This window comes from Stegostoma tigrinum, chromosome 34 (genome assembly GCF_030684315.1).
Source record: "Stegostoma tigrinum isolate sSteTig4 chromosome 34, sSteTig4.hap1, whole genome shotgun sequence".
NCBI classification, from domain to species: Eukaryota; Metazoa; Chordata; class Chondrichthyes; order Orectolobiformes; family Stegostomatidae; genus Stegostoma; species Stegostoma tigrinum.
Genome location: NC_081387.1, coordinates 6,073,372 through 6,092,623, shown reverse-complemented (window position 1 = coordinate 6,092,623; position 19,252 = coordinate 6,073,372). Strand labels below are relative to the sequence as shown.

Here is a 19,252-nt window from a genome sequence, read left to right as displayed (position 1 = left end):
CTGATATCTATACATTCTCAATCAACTCCTGCTCAGGTTGAACATTTTTTTACACATTTTTAGCTTCCACTGTGCCTTCCTTTACCACTTCGACACTAGCTTATCACCTTCCTGGACCTCTCCATCTCCATCTCTGGGAACTGACTCATGACTGGTATCCATTTCAAATCCACTGACTCCCACAATTACCTCAACTACACCTCCTCTTACCCGCCCTCCTGCTAGAATTCTGTCCCATACTCAACTCCTCTGCTACATCTGCTCCCAGGGTGAGGCGTTCTACTCTAGGACTTCCCAGGTATCCTGCTTTAGAGACTGTAGTTTCCCTATCTCCGTTATGAAGGATGACCTCAACCACATTTCCTCCATTTCCTGCACTTCTGCCCTCGAACCCTCTCCCCCGACAATAATGAGACAGTCCCATTAGTCCGCACATAGCCTCCAACCTCTATATACAACACATCGTCCTCTGACATTCCCACCACCTAAAGTCAGACCCCAACACCAAAAAGATATTTCCCTCCCCACCCCTGTCTGCTTTCCACAGGGACCGTTCAGCTCCATGACTGCCTCGTAAGCTCTCTCACTCCCCACCAACCCCTCCACCACACCTGGTACCCTTCACTGCAACAGCCTGTCACCTCCCATCTCACCTCTGTCCAAGGCCCCAAACAATCCTTCCAAATCTGGCACAAGTTCACCTGCTTTTCATCTCATCTCATCCACTGAATCCGTTGCTCCCGACGCGGCCTCCTTTGCATCAGGGAGACAAATCGCAGACTTGAGGACTGGTTTGCAGAGTATCTGTGCTCTGCACTCACCAACCAACCCGACCTTGTAGTTGCCATCCATTTTAATTCCACCCCCCCACTACCCACCCCTCACCGAGTCCCTTGACCATCCGTGGCTTCCTCCACTCTCAGGGTGAGGTCAAATGTAAACTGGAGGAACAGCATCTCATAATTTGCCTTGGGATCTTAGAGCCCAATGGCCTGAATATCAACTTCACAGGTTTCAAAATCTCTCCAACTGACCCCGTCCCCAATTTGTCCATCTTCTGAATCACCTATCCGCTCCACTGTTCTCACTAACCAATCACTATAACCCCATACCTAGGACACCAGCTTCAAAATCTCTCTACAACACAAACTATCCGTCTTCCTACTCACCTATCCCTTCCACCCTTCCCACTGACCAATCTCAATATCTCCTTACCTGCATCCATCTACCCTCCCCCTAGCCTCAACATCCTCCCTTTATTTATTTCTGGGTTCCCCTGCCACTCCCCGATCCTGAGGAAGGGCTTTGACCCGAAAAGTTGACATTCTTGCTCCCTGGATGCTGTCTGACCTGCTGTGCTTTTCCAGCTCCACCTTTATTGACTCAAGCATCCAGTGTCCATATTCCTTACTGTATCAGTTAGAAATAAGTCTGTTGGGAGGAGTTGACATGCCACTTACTGAATCATGAAGAAGCTGCAACAGAGGCATCAAAAGGTGAGAAAATAAAAACAGAATGTCAGAAATGGAATAAAATATAAAATTAAGCAGTGTGAGATATCTCCTATCATTCAATCACCCTCAACAATTAACTAACCACAATCTTGCAGCACAGCCAAATGGGAGTCAAGGGTGAAGGATTGGAGGGAGAGGCGGACATGGAGGGTGACAATTGTAAGGAGAGGCACTGGGGACATGGAATTGAAGAGGATGATAAAAGAGTGGTGGTTGAGGAACAGCACTGAGAGGAGACTGACATGCCACCCTCAACAACACCAGGCAAATATAACTGCACACCTTCCAATGCCCTACCCATCATTCCCAATACCCTGTCCCTTCAAATACTTACCACGAGCTGTGGCGTAGGTCCCACTTAGTGAATCTGCAGAACAAAATAAATGTCCATTAGAAAGGGAACTAATCCATTCTCAGTGAGAACACAACAAGTGTGAGGGAATGGAGATTGATGTGGAAGTGCCGGTGTTGGACTGGGGTGGACAAAGTCAGGATTCACACAACACCATGTCATAGTAAAACAGGTTCATTTGAAATCACAAGGTTTTGGAGCATAGCCCCTTTGTCAGGTGAAGTAAGAAGCACACAGGCACTGAATTTATAAGAGAGGTCAAAAGATCACACAAATGGTGCGAGTGGAGCGTCGAGTAATACGTCTCTGCAGGTGACCAGAAGTGTCAGATGGTGTGAGTAAAGTGTGAACAGCTGAATAACAAGTGAAGGAATGACCTATAATCCGATTAAATTTGGCAGAGAGATAATTCCAAAAAATTAAAAGTAGCGTGATGCTGGAGTCAAACCAAATGAATACATCATGGGTAGAGGATCCGCATGCTGAGGGTCTGGCCAAAGTATTAAGTAATCCAAACTGTACAAACTAATTAAGGTAGAGATCTTAATTTATCTAGGTGAGAGTGCCAAAATACAATTTTACAGTGATTGTGGAATAAATTCTCATTCCCACAATCCCCTCCACCCTTACACTTCATGGAGATTCTGGTGATTTCTCCCATTGCATCCATGTTCAGTCAGTGGGGATGTTAATGTGTGTGCTGGGTTTAATGATCAATATTAGACCTGGTCTGGGCTGCTCACACAAAGGAAGATCAAACAGAGGCTAAGCTATGTTTATACATGTGTATCTGTGTGTGGGAGTTTAATCAGTTCCATTCAGTGTCGTGTGCTCCAGTCCTGAAGATACCCCCTGACTCTCTCTGTACCCTCAGTTTCACATCCCCCTCTCGCTCACCGATTCTTACCTCTCCATGGCCTTTTCCAGATGATTATTCCGATTATCCCAACAATAACAGCCAATAGAAAGATCATCGATGCAATGAAACCTCCGAGGTAGGAGAGTCGCCAACTGCTTTTGGGAATTTCTGAAACACATTGGAAATAGGTCAGGATTCTTGCTGTTCCTGGATTTATTTCCAGCTTTGCGCTGATTTTACCTGCTCCTGCCCTTTGGGAATTGACGGGATTCATTGAAATGCTGGTTTGACCCTCTCCCAATGGCATTCTCCACTGAAGTCATTAAAGATCCCACTGATGGGGGTGCAAACATCTTGTGGTGCCCATCCTAGGGGTTACCTTCTCAGTTCACATTCTCCCTGACATCTGTGTCCGGTCCTTGCTGGTGGTGGAGGGGTAGGTGGACCAGGGTTGAGCTGGAGCAGTGAGTGAATGGTTGAAGGGGTGTACTGAGTTATCCCAAAGATTCAGTTCTTGGGTTGCTGGGCAAGGGTCAGTTGGGGGTCTCACTGGTGAGTGTCAGGGATATTGAGTGACAATGGAATGTTGTTTGGGTGCCGTAGTGGGGCAGTGAAGGGATCATGTTAGAGGTCCAGCGGGCAAGCGGGGATGGACGCAGCGGGGGCGGTATTGTGTGTTGCGTTTCAATCGGCTGGCTGGGGTGATGCGTTGCAAGTCAGACAGGCATCTGGAGCTGGTGAACTGGTGCTGGTGCTGGGGCAAGATCAAGCATTGCTTGCGGATTGTCAGGACATGTGTTTGAGGGAATGGCGTCATACAGCCACACAGCATGGAAACAGATCCTTCAATCCAACTTGCCCATGCTAACCAGATATCCTCGACAGTGCGTGAAGTGGGTGTTGAGCAGTAGGTTTGGAGATGGTCAGTTTTATAGTTCCCTCGTGTTATGGACCAGACTAGACCCCCGCAAAATGGTTTTTTAAGAAGATAGTATCAGAGCTAATGGGAACTGCAGATGCTGGAGAATTCCAAGATAATAAAATGTGAGGCTGGATGAACACAGCAGGCCAAGCAGCATCTCAGGAGCACAAAAGCTGACGTTTCGGGCCTAGGCCCTTCATCAGAGAGGTAGTGAACCAGTGTCCTCTGACCTACAATCTGTCATAAACACATAAATACATCATATTCTTACCCCACTGATACAGCTTGGCCTCTGCCAGGCTGCTGTGTTGAATTTGACAGGAGTATTGATCCTCATCCCCAGCACTGATTCAAATCTCTTTCTGGATCTGATGGGTCCCGTCGTGGTTCGGTCGAATCCCCGAGGATTGTGTCTCGGACATGACCTCCCCATTCTCTGATGAAGGGTCTAGGCCCGAAACGTCAGCTTTTGTGTTCCTGAGATGCTGCTTGGCCTGCTGTGTTCATTCAGCCTCACATTTTATTATCTTTTAAGAAGATAGCCTGGGTTTAAACTATTTCTTATTTTAAAAGTAGATATGAAGTGGCCTGTTCCAGATGCGATGCAATTGGTCAAACTACACTATGTTAAGCAAAACACACTTGATTTGAACACTGCATTTAAAATACAAACAAAAGGAAAAGGAATTTAGAATAATTTAACTATTGAAAACTGTAACCGAATAACAGAGTACAGTACCTATTGCTAATTAATTGTTCCAATATATTAACATCCCATAAATACACGCTTTGGCAAAAAGGCAAATTCAGACACAGATTCTTACACTCAGTCCTCCAATCTAGGAGGGAACAACATTAAGAAAATAATCAGAGACAGTAATAGCCGGGAGGCATTCACTGAAGCTCCGAACTCTTAAGGCCCATTGGCTTCTGATGCTACTGTTAATACCGAAACTGGGAAATCTGGATCTGAAAGCAGCTCGTCAGCTCTGTCAATGTTCTAACACCCTGAGAAAAGCCAAGTTGTTTGCTGAAGTTGTCTTTAGCAGCACATATGCCTTATAACCGCTCTTCAAAACAAAAGGATAAAATAACCTTTGAAAGTGGCAGCATCATCATATTAGGAATTAAAGAAGCTTTTAATCTCTTTCACGCTTCCCGTATTAGTATTGAGGTGAGTCAGAGCTCTGCAAAGTCTCCGACTCTAACTCAGAACTGGAGACCTTTTCAGAGGGTTCCAGATGCTAAGTAATTGTCAATTGGAAGTTGAAACTTCCCGAAAAAAATCCCATTTAATGAGTCAGGAATTCTGAGGGGTCCAGACCTTCCTCTTTTAGGGTCTGACCAGTCTCTAACTGACTGGGTGTTGAACAGTCAGGGCCCATGTCCAGTGCTGAAGCCTGGAATGCAAGAAAGTCTTCATGTAATTACGGTGGGGTCATTTCAGAGTGAAACTGGTGAATAATTCACCAACAACAGGGCAGTGGGAATGTGAAAATCTCCATCAAAAGACTTGAAAACTCAGGAACAAGAGACCTTGACAAACTTAAAATTGGAATACTCAACTCAGGTGAGACCAACACAACAAGAAAGTATAGGGAGAAAGGTGTATATGTGCAGGCGAGGTAGTGAACCAGTGTCCTCTGACCTACAATCTGTCATAAACACATAAATACATCATATTCTTACCCCACTGATACAGCTTGGCCTCTGCCAGGCTGCTGTGTTCAGTTTGGCAGGAATATTGATCCTCATCCCCAGCAATGATTCAATATCTCTTTCTGGATCTGATGAGTCCCATCGTGGTTCGGTCGAATCCCCGAGGATTGTGTCTCGGACATGACCTCCCCATTCCTTAGCCAGGTCACCTCGATGTCTACAGGATAAAATCCAGTGTCCAGACAGGAGCGAGTGGACGGCTTGTCCTGAAGATTTGGGCTCACTCCTGGAGATGAACACTTCAGGCTGAACTGTGATGGGAAAGGGTGAGAACAGAAACAATAGACAGACACTGAATGGAATGGGACAGCAGTTACATAGATCAGTGAGGTTAGAGCAGAACATGGGATCAAAACTGAAATACATACCTTTCCTTTTGAAATATTCCTTTCCAACTCGCAAGTAATTATTTGAAAGGTCAAATAGTTCTGTTTCCAATTGCCATCTCCAATACTTGTTCCAAGATTCATCTGAATCCCATTTATATTTAGTCTTCACTGCAAAGTGATTGGCTGCGACCCATCTCATTCTGTCTGGCTCTAAACTAATGAAGTCCTTCCCGTCAAATCCAAATCGCATTGATCTCTTCACAGAGCCGTCATCACTGACCTCAACGGAACGTAGCCATTGGAGAGTGTGAATTCCTGTCAGTGACCAAGCAGGCGTCAATCAGTAATAATGAATGGATAACCACAAACTATCCGATTAGAGGGCAAGGGAATCCATTATCCGATAGAAATGGAAATTGCGAGTCACATTCTGATTAGAGGTGAAAGAGTGTTTTGTATCAGATAGAATTAGGGGATTTAGGGAAGCAGTCTGATCAGAGAGGATCAGATTACTCTTGGATTCATTCTGGGCCATGATGAGGAAGCGTGAATTTCTGAATATGTTGAGATTTTAATCCAGCTATGGAAGCAGTTATGGCAATGTGATTAATATGGAATTGGTTCAGGGTGAGATTAGGACATGGAATTGGCTTCACAGTGATTCAGTGGGAATGAGTGAGGAATGATTCAGGCTGATGGAGAGGCATGAAAGATAAGAAAAGGGGTTCGCAAGTCAACGTAGAGAGTACGTTTTCTCCAGTGGGGCAACTTAAAACGAGAAAGCATAGCTTTAGGATAAAGGGTAGCAGATTTTAAAACATAGATGAGGAGAAATCACTTCTCTAAATGGGGAAATAATCTGTGGAATTCATTATTGCAGGGACATGGAGTAAATTTAAGGAGGAGATAGAAGATTTTTAATTAGTGATGTGTTGAAGGGTTATGGATAATGATAGGACTGGAGAGTTGAGGCTGAGATAAGTTCAGCCATGGTCGTATCAAATGGCAGAGCAGATTCATTGGGCTGAATGGCCTACTCCCTGTTCCCAGCTCTCATGTTCTTACAGGCTACACAATATTGACTTTGGTGCTCTCAAATTCACTATGATTGGTTGACACTGAATCAATAAATGAGGCAAATTATGCTTTTAACTGGCATGACCAAAATTCAGATGTCCACTGTAAGCCATGTTTTGTTGTCACTAACAGAATGACAGGTAATCAAATTGCCTATCATATCCTTTAAATGCATCATTTCACTTTGCTCCAGCAGCGGGAAGTTTTGTCAACGCTGACTGCTTGCTGACCAATCTTCTGCGTCAATGCTGAAAAGGAAGATCACTTCCTCAATACTCCAGGTGATATTCTGAGGCATTTGCCACCCCGAGACAAGTCATTTCCCTGGCGAATCTGGATCAGACTCATTTTCTGGCATTGGCTAAATGGACAGCTTCTTGGACGTGGTACAGAGATTTGACACTGTGTTGCTAACATCATCTTTTCAAGGTGCACACCAGCACATGTCAGATGAAAGCATAAACATGATAAACAAACATGTCCACATATAGTGGCATACTACCCATTAGCATGCCAGACACAAGGAACTGATGGAGAATAGCAAAAATGCTGAAACTTTGTGCAGTCTCTTCCATCTGAAGGCTCAGTCAGTAGCAATGATGAAGAACTGAAATGCCTGCACACAGAGATACAGTTAACAACAAAACTGCAGTGACCAGATCTCGCAAAGAAAGCATCATGAACAGGACTGAGATCCAACTTTACAGAAATGAGTCCTGTCATCAAAACAAACAGAACAGCTCTCCTGGCGTGTAAACTGTGTCTTTACACTAAGGCATATGCCAGTCCAATACTGGAGAAGACAGTTGTGCAGGATGCAGAAAGGTACTGTCCCTACAGGTACTGCACCAATCCATATAAAGAAATATAGATGCTAGTGACAATGATAACCTTCATGCTGATTATCATCAGGAGAACACTCAAGCGCAGCACGAGAAAACTTGCTTCTTGAGATCCACAAATGGGAGAGTAGTCACTGATTTGAAGACGCAAATGACTCACTGGACAGATTGGCTACTCTAACTATACCCATGTGATCCAGATATCTCCCTCTGCCTGTGCTTAATGATCATCTGCAGCTATCTGTCATGTTTCTTGAAAAGGCCATTGACTCGCATTGTAGCCCTGAAAGCCGCTGGAGGAATGGAATACCAGTCAAGGCTATACATGTACGGAAAACCCTACTTTGTTTTGACGCCTCTATGTCGTTCAATTCCATTAGGGAGAAAGTTCTGTTCCACACGATGTGTGTGACATAATTTCAACCAATTATACAAGAACAAAGGCACTCGAGGAAACTGAAGCAACTACTGTGGCATTTCACTCTGCAGAGGGTTCTGGAAGGCTTTTCCAGAGCTAGTCAAATAAGGCTTCATCAACCAGCCAACAGAATATAACTAGCAGCAAAATGGAGCTTCACATCAGACAGATCTGGAAAGCACGATGTTATCCCAATCTCAGCTTCAAGCGAAGGTGGAAAGCAGTGAAAAAAGAAGAAATTCTACCTTGCTTTTGGGGATTTCACGAAAGCATCTGACACCACGATGAGACCAGGAGCTATTGGATGTTAGAGAGAATGTGCTGACCTCCTGATCTTCATTTTCTTGTTCAGTCCTTCCATGGAAACATGCACAGCACCAATCAGTTCAATGATTCCATCTCTTACAGTTCATTGATTAAGAATGGGTGGAGACTGGTCTGAGTCCTAATCCATATTTTGTTTTGTATCCTCTTTCTGTCATACTGCTGACATGAAAGAGTTGTATTTCCTTCCAACCTGATGAGAAACTCCTCAAATGAACAAGCCTGAAAGTCAAGTCCAAAAATGCAGCAAGTCTTGATCGCAGCACTTTGATAGACTGATGAATGATGCTGCAATAGTTATCTACATGGAAGAACGGCTCCAATGTTCAGGAATCTTATACCCCATATGCCTGTGTCATGTTGTACCTCACTATTGGTATTGAAAAACTGTAGCTAAAGGAAAGGCTATGTGTCTCTGTCCGTGTTCAAAAACACATCACTGGAAGCAGTCAGTAAATTCTCTGATGACAGACACCCTATTTCTTGGCAAAGAGCTTAACACACACATTGGAAGGAAAGCCAGTATCATCAGCCAGGCATGGAGCAACAAAACATTGATCCGCAGGACCAGGAACCTGACTGACAGGGCCTGTATCCTTTGCATATTTCTCCATGACAATGAACATGGACAAATTACATCCATTAGGATGAAAGGCTACAGAAAATAAGTTCCATCTCTGGTGTCTATCATACGTCTATGGCACATCATGGAAAGACAAAGTAACCAAAAGAGGTAGCTCTTTCTCAGGAAAACATGCCAAGCATGCTCATGTTCACCATGGCTCGGGCTTACATCCAGGCTGGAAGGGCTAGCCACATTCCCAAGGATATGCTATACAGGATGGCAGCCAGTGTCAAGAGACCAACAAGGCACCCAAAGTTCCCACTCATCAAAGATGCTGTCAAGAAAAAACACACACACACATGGCCACCTTCAGCATCAACTGCAACATGTGGAACTGTGCAAATGGCAACATCAGCTTCATGGCAACATTTCACCACCACCATGACGTTTTGTTTCAGAAACTCCAAAGCAGTTACTAACCTTACAAACAAGGTGCCAGCAGAGGCCTTCACCCACTACCTTGAGGACAGCCCCAGCTTGTTGCAGACTTTGCCTTTCCAGGAGCAGCTTGTTCAGCCACCGAAGAAGATGCAGTGAATGATCTCAGCTGACCTCACCAAAGCTCTGAGGCTGCCTTGTCATCATTGCTCCCAAATGGAAATAAGTCAGACTTCTAGCGCAAATGGATGGAAGATGTATCATGGGCTGAATGGTTTCCTGAATGCTGTCACTGTCTGTCCTGCTTTCTTTTGCCAGGCTTTCCCCTACATCACTCCACTGTCACCTCATGCTTCCTCGCCCTTTCTCCATCATGTCTGCTGCTACCTCCTCGTTTATGTTTCTCTAGTTTTCCAGCTCTCTTTTCCTGCCCATTGGTCACTTCTCTGTTACTCTCTCGGAATGTTTCTCCTTATATCAACTTGCCAAGCAGCTCTCCCTCACCTTTTTCCACTGATATCCATGAGGTTTAAGTGGAGAGAATGGAACTCTACAGAAGTCAAGGTTCAGATTGTGTTGAAGGGTGAGGGCCCCATCTGTGGAAAAAAAATCATGAATGATGCAAAATTTCAGATGGGGCTGGCTGTGGACAGTGGAGACGTCTGGAGTTGGAGACAGAGCAGAACAATATGAAAAATAATTGCTTCATCCTCAAGGAGTAGCAGCCAACTCCCCAGAGAGCCACAGTAACTTGGCTCTCAGTGGCAGGTAACAGTTTGACTCATCGTACCAGCTGTCAGGTTCATCGATATCATGATCGTATTCAAAGTCTCCTTCATCACAGGAGGGTGAGATAATCATCACCCAGGAGGGTGAGATAATCCCAGTCGTCCACAGTGAGATAGTTTGATATGAACTGCTGTGTGGGAACCATCTTCAAGATTTCACTGTCATAATAGGATAGGGTAGCCCCATTGAGCATTGCCACACCAACAAGCTCAGGGCCATCGGTCATCCCAGTGGTTCCCGTGTACAGCACAGTGAAGGAACTCGGGTCTGTCAAATAAGACAATGAAATCATTGATTAATTTATGATTAATAATATTTCCAAAGAGTGCCAACTGATCTAATTGAATTATGACTAGACAATGATAACCTCCTTTTCATTTCAACATCAGAATCCGAATCTGAGATTTTAAACTAAACATCAAGGCAGTAAACAGGCATGGGCAAAGGTCTTAAGGATCCTAAGATTCTGGAGGAAGCAAGATGAGAAAGTGGCCATGAGATAGTTGAAAGTAGTGGTACCAAAAACATGGGCGAGAGTTTCAGCAGGAGATGAGGAACAGATGGAGGCGGAAGAGAGACTTGAATGGGAAGTTGCTAATCTTCATAACGATGAAGAGGATGTAATGAAAATTTTAGAAGAAATACAAGTGTCCATTTGTAAACAGCTAGCTCTCACATCAGCGGTGCCAAAATGACCAGATTTAGTTCATGAGTTAAATATTATGCTTGGGACTTGGGAGTAGAATGAGAACCCATATGTTTTTCTCATTAAATGCAGCAGTGCCACCGACTAAAATACAGCCGATAACTTATGGGATTGGAAGTTCAGCTTCAGGTCAAACAGCACAGCCCAATTCAAATTCAGCCTGAGATGATGTACAGGGAGGTGGGTGTGAGGGAACGGCATTCTTGACAGTGGTCAAAGACAATGGCATGAGAAAGCGTGATACGGAGAGTGAGTGCAGTCAGGCAAAGGAAGAGAAAAAGAGAGAACCATTTACACTGAGAAAATGCACTATGAAAAAATAATGAAACACAGACAGAATGGCATCAAGAACCAGTGAGACAGAGGGCAAAATAGAGAAAGTGGGCGGTAGAGCGTGCAGTAAATATACACAGAGAATGATATGGAGAGAGATAATGATACAGAGAGTGAGATTTGGGAACAGAAGGTAATGTAGAGAGTCAGGCACATACAGAGAAGAATAATGAAAAATCAGGTACAGGCAGATCAGATCTAAACTCTGCAGTCCTGCCACATGTAGTCATTAATAACAGTGTACAAATAAACAGCTCACTGGAGCAGTCGGCTCCAGAAAAATCCCAAGCACATCAGAGTTCAAGATATTTTGAAATATTTGCAATCTTCAGACAGAAGTACTGAATGGATATTCCATCCCAGCCTCCTCCAAGGACCCTTGCATCAACAGTCCAAGCATGAGTGAACATTACCACCTGATGCCAGTCTTCAACCAATTTGATTCACTCCATGTGATATCATAAGACAGCTGGAGGCACAGGACACTGCAAAGAATATGGGCCCTGACAACAATCCAGTACTCAAGACAGAACCTGCCAACCCTGAGCCAAACCATTCCAGTTCAACAACAATTTTAGTGACTACTCAGCAACTGCCCACGTACACAGCGTACAGAAAGCAGGACAAATCCGACCCAACTAACCACCAACCCATCAGCCTACTCTTGATCATCAGGAAAGTGATGGAAGGTGTCATCAACCTGCTCAATGCCACCCAACGGGCAATCCGCCTGGGCCACTCACTTCCTGATCTGTGGGTTTCTACATCCTGCTGTCAGGACACCTGGATACAAATCCCATCAGCGTCTCCCAGACTGCGCTGCCTTCAGTGTGTAAAATATCAGGCTGGCTGTATAACGGGTGGATGGCCAAACAGCCCCCATTTCAAACTCTCACCAAGATTCACATTCACCCCAGCGAGAGAGAGAGGGAGAGAGCAATGTCTCACGTGACAAGGTGACCCAGGTCTGATTTCAGCCATGGGTGACTGTCTGTTTGTGGAGTTTGTACGTTCTCCTGTGTCCTCATGGATTTCCGCTGGGTACTCCAGTTTCCTCCCGAAGTCCAATGATGTCCAGGTTAGGTGGATTGGCCAGAATAAATAAGAAATGTGGGAATAGTGGGGCGCTCTCTGGAGGATCGCTGCAATATCAGTGGGCCGAATGGCCTCTTTTGACACCATAAGGATTTTAGTTTAAGATTCTATGACCCAGGAAAAAAACCTCAGGAAGATGGAGAAAAGGTCTAGCAACATTCTGGGAATCCTCTGTGCCTATTTGAATCAAAGAGTGAAATATGCTCATCGATCACAGTGGCTCAGTGTTCACACTGCTGCCTCGCAGCATCAGGAACCTGGGTGCGATTTCACTGACAGTCTGTGTGCAGTTTGCACGTTCTACCCGTGTCTGTGAGAGTTTCCCCTGGGTGCTCTGATTTCTTCCCACAGTCCAAAGATGTGCAGGTTAGATGGATTGGCCGTGCTAAATTGCCCGTAGTGTTCAGGGATGTGTAGATTAGGTGGGTTATATGGGCCGAGGTGGGATGCTCTGAGGGTCAGTGTGGACTTGTTGGGCAGAAGGGCCTGCTCCCACACTGTCGGGATTCTTTGATGATTCTGTGATCTCAATCAAAATAATCCACATAATCTTTTTCGTTTCAGATCAAACCTCTCCAGACTGCAGAAGGCAACTGATTGGTTAGTCTCAGTTTAAAAAAAAACCTAATTTATAGGACCAGATGGCTCACTGTCACCAGTTACCAGGGCCATCGCATTCAGAGAGAGTCAGAGGCTTGCTCACTGCCTGGATGAGGAACAGGGCTGCAGGAAGGATGAGTCAACTGACCATAGCACCATAGTCCAGGAGGCCATTCAAGAGCGGGGAGGAAAAAGACAGATTGTAGCTGTAAGGGGTTCCATCATCAGGGGGATAGACAGTATCCTTTGCGAGCAGGATGGAGAATCCTGCATGGTGTGTTGCCTGCCCAGTGCCAGGGTGCGAGACACCTCTGACCGGCTTGAGAGGATACGAGAGAGGGAGGGGGAGAATCCAGTTGTTGTGGTCCACGTAGGTACCAGCAACATAGGCAGGACTAGGAAAAAAGACCTCTTCTGGGATTACAAGAAGCTAGGAGCAAATTTGAAAGACGGGTCTTCAAGGGTCATAATCTCTGGATTGCAGCCCGAGCTACGCGCAAATTGGCATAGGGAGGCAAGGATCAGGGAAATAAACACGTGGCTGAAAGAGTGGTGTGGGAAAGAGGGTTTCCTTTTCATGCGGAAATGGCATCAGTTCTGGGACAGGAGGGAGCTATACCACTGGGATGGGCTCCACCTGAACAGGGCCAGGACCAGTGTTCTGGCAAAAATGGTAAATAAGGTGGTTAATGGGACTTTAAACTAGTAAGTAGCGGGGAAGGGAGAAGTGAGCGTAGAGGGAGAAGAAAAATTAATGGAAAGCAAAGCAGCAGGTTAGCAGATGACGAGGAAGTTTCAACTCCATTGAAAATTAGGAAAAATATGTTAAAGGGAAGGAGAACTCCAGAGCTGTTAGTAATGGAGGTAATAGGACCCAAAAAGAAGGTGCAAAAACTGGCATAAGGGTACTTTATCTGAACACTCGGAGCTTTCGAAACAAGGTGGATGAGTTGACGGCGCAAATCATGGCAAATGGGTATAATTTAGTGGCCATTACAGAGACATGGTTACAGATGGTCATAACTGGGAGTTAAATATCCAGGGCTATCAAACTGCTCAGAAAAACAGACATGAAGGTAAGGGAGGTGGTGTTGCTCTGGTGTTTAGGGATGATATCAGGGCAGGAGTGAGAGATGATGTAGGTTCTACTGAACAAAACGTTGAATCCATTTGGTTGGAAATTAGGAATAGCAGGGAGAAGAAATCACTGATAGGTGTGGTCTATAGGCCACCAAATAATGACATCGTGGTGGGGCAGGCAATAAACAGAGAAATAGATAATGCATGTAAAAATGGTACAGCAATTATCATGGGGGATTTTAATCTATATATTGATTGGTCAAACCGGGTCGGTCATGGCAGCCTTGAGGAGGGGCTCATAGAATGCATCCGTGATAATTTCCTTGAACAATACATAATTGAACCTATGAGGGAGCAAGCTATCCGAGATCTAGTCCTGTGTAATGAGACAGGGATTAATGATCTCACAGCTAGGGATTCTCTCGGAAGGAGTGATCACAATATGATCGAATTTAAAATACAGATGGGGCGTGAGAAGGTTAAATCCAGTACCTATGCCCTGTGCTTAGACAAAGGAGACAATGCAGGAATGAGGGAGGAGTTAGCTCAGGTAGAGCAAAATCTTTCTGGTGGGTCAATTGAGGGACAGTGGAGGACTTTCAAAATGATTTTTCACTGTGCTCAGCAGAAGTATATTCCAGTGATAAGTCAGAACTGTAGGAAAGAGACAGCCAGCCAAGGATGCCGAAGGAAATAAAGGAAAGTATCAGATTGAAAAAAAAACTTACAAAAGAATAGTGGGAAACTGGTAGGCTGGGAAATCTTTAGAGGCCAACAGAAAGCCACAAAAAAGGTTAGAAAGAAAAGATAGATTATGAGAGCAAAGAAGCTCAGAATATAAAAACAGGCAGCAAAAGTTTCTATAAATATGTGAATTGTAGAAGAGTGGCGAAGGTAAACATTGGTCCTTTCGAGGGTGAGAAGGCCAATTTCATAACCGGGAATGAGGAAATAGCCGAAGCATCAACAGTTATTTCGTGTTGGTCTTCACTATGGAAGACACAAATAACACACCGAAAACTAATAGCAATGTGGTTATAGCCGGCAAGGACCTAGAAACTATCATTATCACTGAGCAGGCAATGCTGGGCAAGCTAATGGGGCTAAAGGTAGACAAGTCTCCTGGCCCTGACGAAGTGCATCCCAGGGGACTAAAAGAGGTGACGGGGAAAATGGTAAATAATTACTAGTTTATTTGCTAAAATTCACTGGACTCTGGGGTGGTTCCTGCAGGTTGGAAAGCAGCCAATGTGACGCCACTGTTTAAAAAAAGGAAGTAGACCAAAAGCAGGTAACGATAGGCCAGTTAGCCTCACTTCGGTCGTGGGGAAAATGCTTGAATCTATCATTAAGGAAGAAATAGCAAGACATCTGGATATAAATTGTCCCATTGGGAACACCCAGCATGGGTTCATGAAGAGTAGGTCATGTTTAAATGTTTAATTTGGTGGAATTCTTTGAAGACATTACTTGCACGGTGGACATTGGGGATCCTGTGGATTTGGTGTAACTGGATTTCCAGAAGGCATTTGACAAGGTGCCACACCAAAGGCTGTTACATAAGATAAAGTTCCACGGTATTACAGGTAATATATTGGCATGGATAGAAGATTGGTTGACCAGTAGAAAGCAAACAGCAGGGGTAAATGGGTGTTTTTCTGGTTGACGGTCAGTGGCTAGTGGTGTGCCTCACAGATCAGCGTTGGGACCGCAATGTTCATAAGTTACATTGATGACTTGGAGTTGGGGCCTAAGTGTGGTGTGTCAAAATTCACAAATGACACTAAGATGAGTGGTAGAGCAAAGTCTGCAGAAGACACAAAGTCTGCAGAGGGATATAGATAGTCTAAGTGAGTGGGCAAAGGTCTGGCAGATGGAGTACAATGTTGAGAAGTGTGAGGTCATGCATTTTGGTAGGAATAACAGCAAAATGGACTATGCTTTAAATGATAAACAATTGCAGCACACTGCTGTACAGGGGGACTTGAGTGTCCTTCTGTATGAATCACTAAAAGTAGGATTGCAGATGCAGCAGGTAATTCAAAAGGCACATGGAATTTTGTCTGCCATTGCTCGAAGAATGGGTTTTAAAAACAGGGAGGATATGCTACAGGGATAATAGGAACTGCAGATGCTGGAGAATCCGAGATAACAAAGTGTACAGTTGGATAAACACAGCAGGCCAAGCAGCATCTTAGGGGCAGAAAAGCTGACGTTTCGGGCCTAGACCCTTCATCAGAAATGGGGGATGAGGGAGAGGGTTCTGGAATAAATAGGGAGAGAGGGGGAGGCAGATAGAAGATGGCAGTTCCTATTATCTCTGATACAATTTTAACCTCACTGCGAAGCCTCTTCTAGGGATGCCTAACCTGAAGTTACCCTCCTCCCTCTGGACAAACCTCAGGGGATCTCTCTCCCACTGCAACTCTCTTGCCCTCCCCAGACTGCCCTAACCCCTCCCTACCTCCACTCACCTCTACTGGCTCCATAACTGCCTCTAACTCGTCTGTCTCCTCTCCATCTATATTCTCCCCTATCCATCTTCAATCTGCCTCCCCCCTCTCTCCCTATTTATTTCAGAACCCTCTCCCCCTCCCTCATTTCTGATGAAGGGTCTAGGTCTCAAACGACAGCTTTTCTGCTCCGAAGATGCAGCTTGGCAGGCTATGCTGCAGCTGTATAGGGTCCTGGCGAGGCCACACCTGGAGTACTGTGTGCAATTTTGGTCTCCTTACTTGAGAAGAGATATACTAGCACTGGAGGGGGTGCAGAGGAGATTCCCTCGGTTGATTCCAGAGTTGTTTCAGAGACAATGGGAACTGCCATCTTCGATCTGAGTAGACTGGGATTATACTCACGGGAATTCAGAAGAATGAGGGGAGATCTTATAGAAACATATAGGATTATGAAGAGAATAGATAAGGTGGAGGCAGGGAGGTTGTTTCCGCTAGCAGGTGAAACTAGGACTAGAGGGCATAGCCTCAAAATAAAGGGAAGCAGATGTAGGACTGAGGTCAGGAGGAACTTCTTCACCCAAAGGGTTGTGAATCTGTGGAATTCCCTGCCCAGTGAAGCAGTTGAAATTACCTCGCGAAATGTTTTTAAGGCAAGACTAGATAAGTGTTTGAACAGTAAAGGAATTCAGGGTTATGGTGAGTGGGTAGGTAAGTGGAGCTCGGTCTCAAAAAGATCAGCCATGATCTTATTAAATGGCAGGGCAGGCTCGAGGGGCCAGATGGCCTACTCCTGCTCCTAGTTCTTATGTTCTTACGTCAGGCTGCAAAAAAAAATACTAAAAGAACGAAGCCTTCTTTTGTCTAGATGAGACAAAAGGGAACATAGTTGGGCCGTTTGGCATGGAGAGGTATTCGACACTTTCTGCTATCTTCAGGAGATATCCACAATCGATCTTCCCAAACGACCATGAATTCACAAAGCCTTCAAACTGCCACTGGTCCAATTAGCTGCGTTCACGGCAGTGACGGGATGTAATGTTAATCTGCAAATATCATCCTGTAATAATTATTGTTCGCTTCTGTAACATCAGGACAACAGGGTGTTCACATCATATCCATTCCCTTCACCACCGAAGCTCAGTAGCAGCTGCGTGCACTAGCTACAAGATGCACAGCAGAAATTCACCACTGATCCTTAGAAAGCACTTTTTCAAATTCACCCTCACTTCCATCTCGAAGGACAAAGGTCAGCAGATACATGGGAACACCACGACCTGAAAGTTCCCCTCCACGCCAGTCACCAACCTAACTTCGAAATACATTTGTGGTTCCTTCTTTGTCGCTAAGTCAAAATCCCAGATTGCTGTCCCAGCCCCGCCCGTGGTCTGCTGTGGTTCAACAAGGCGGCTACCACCGCCTCACAAGGACAACCAGGGACGGACAATAAATGCCGGCCCTCCCAGGGAAACACTCATCTCACAAGCGATTTGGAAAGAAAACCATGGGAACACCATCACTCCAAGTCCCTTCCAAGCCACTTAACATCTTGACTTGGAAACATATTACCATTCCTTCACTATCCTTGAATGAAAATGGTGAAACCACCTCCTAACAGCAATGTGGCTCTCCATACACTCCAAAGCAATTTCTGATGGTTAATAAATGCTGACCAAGCAGTGGGGCAAATATCCCATGACAAAGGAATTTTAAAGAATCCCATCAGAACCTTTCAGACTGCACTGCCTTCAGTGGGGAAAATATCAGTCTGGCTGTATCACAGGCGGCTGATGCAACATCCCTCATTTCATTCACTCGCCAAGAGATTCACAGACTCCCCCTCGGGGAGGGAGAGAGAGAAGGGAAAGCCGGATTCTGTACTTATCGGAAGAGACCCAGGAAAAACATAGCGAGATGGAGAAAAGGATCAGCAACATTCTGGGAATCCACTGTCCTTATTTCAGTTAGGGTCTGAGATCCATTCACAGGTTGGACCTGAATCAAAATAATCCACATCTAACCAGGCTTCATTTTCAGCTTCAGCGCGAACTTGGGCCGTCTTCAGACCGCAGAAGGCGAATGATTGGTTGGTCTCAGTGAGAACATCCAATTAAAGGGCACCGTCACCAGTTTCCGGGAGAATCACTCCGAGACCAGGCTGCAAAACAGGAACTCAACAATGAGCCGTCCTCTCCCCGGAGGGTCTCGAAAAGCAATGTAACTGGGCTAAGATAATAAAATGTGAGGCTGGATGAACACAGCAGGCCAAGCAGCATCTCAGGAGCACAAAAGCTGACGTTTCGGGCCTAGACCCTTCTGATGAAGGGTCTTGGCCCGAAACGTCAGCTTTTGTGCTCCTGAGATGCTGCTTGGCCTGCTGTGTTCATCCAGCCTCACATTTTATTATCTTGGATTCTCCAGCATCTGCAGTTCCCATTATCTCTGATACTAATGTAACTGGGCCGTTTGGCATGGAGAGGTATTTACCCCTTCCTGCTATTCTCGATCTTCCCAAACTACCATTCATTCACTGAAGGCCTTCACTGGTCTGATTCACTGTCCTCACGGCAGTGACAGCCTGTAATGTTTATCTGCAAATAACACGCTGTAATAATCCACAAACCTGCCTGCCCTGGTCGACCCATCGTCTCAGCCTGCTCCTGCCCCACCGAACTCAGCTCCACCTATCTGGACTCCATTTTCACCCCTTTGGTCCCAAAACTCCCCACCTACGTCCGTGACACCACCCATGCCCTCCACCTCCTCCAGGACTTCCAATTCCCTGGCCCCCAACACCTCATTTTCACCATGGACGTCCAGTCCCTATACACCTGCAT

At 45.3% G+C, this 19,252-nt stretch overlaps 1 pseudogene; it reads right to left on the bottom strand.

Annotated features, from left to right (window-relative positions):
- Positions 1-1,795: 1,795 nt before the first annotated feature.
- On the bottom strand, positions 1,796-18,470 carry LOC132206218 (class I histocompatibility antigen, F10 alpha chain-like; annotated as a pseudogene).
- Positions 18,471-19,252: the final 782 nt, after the last annotated feature.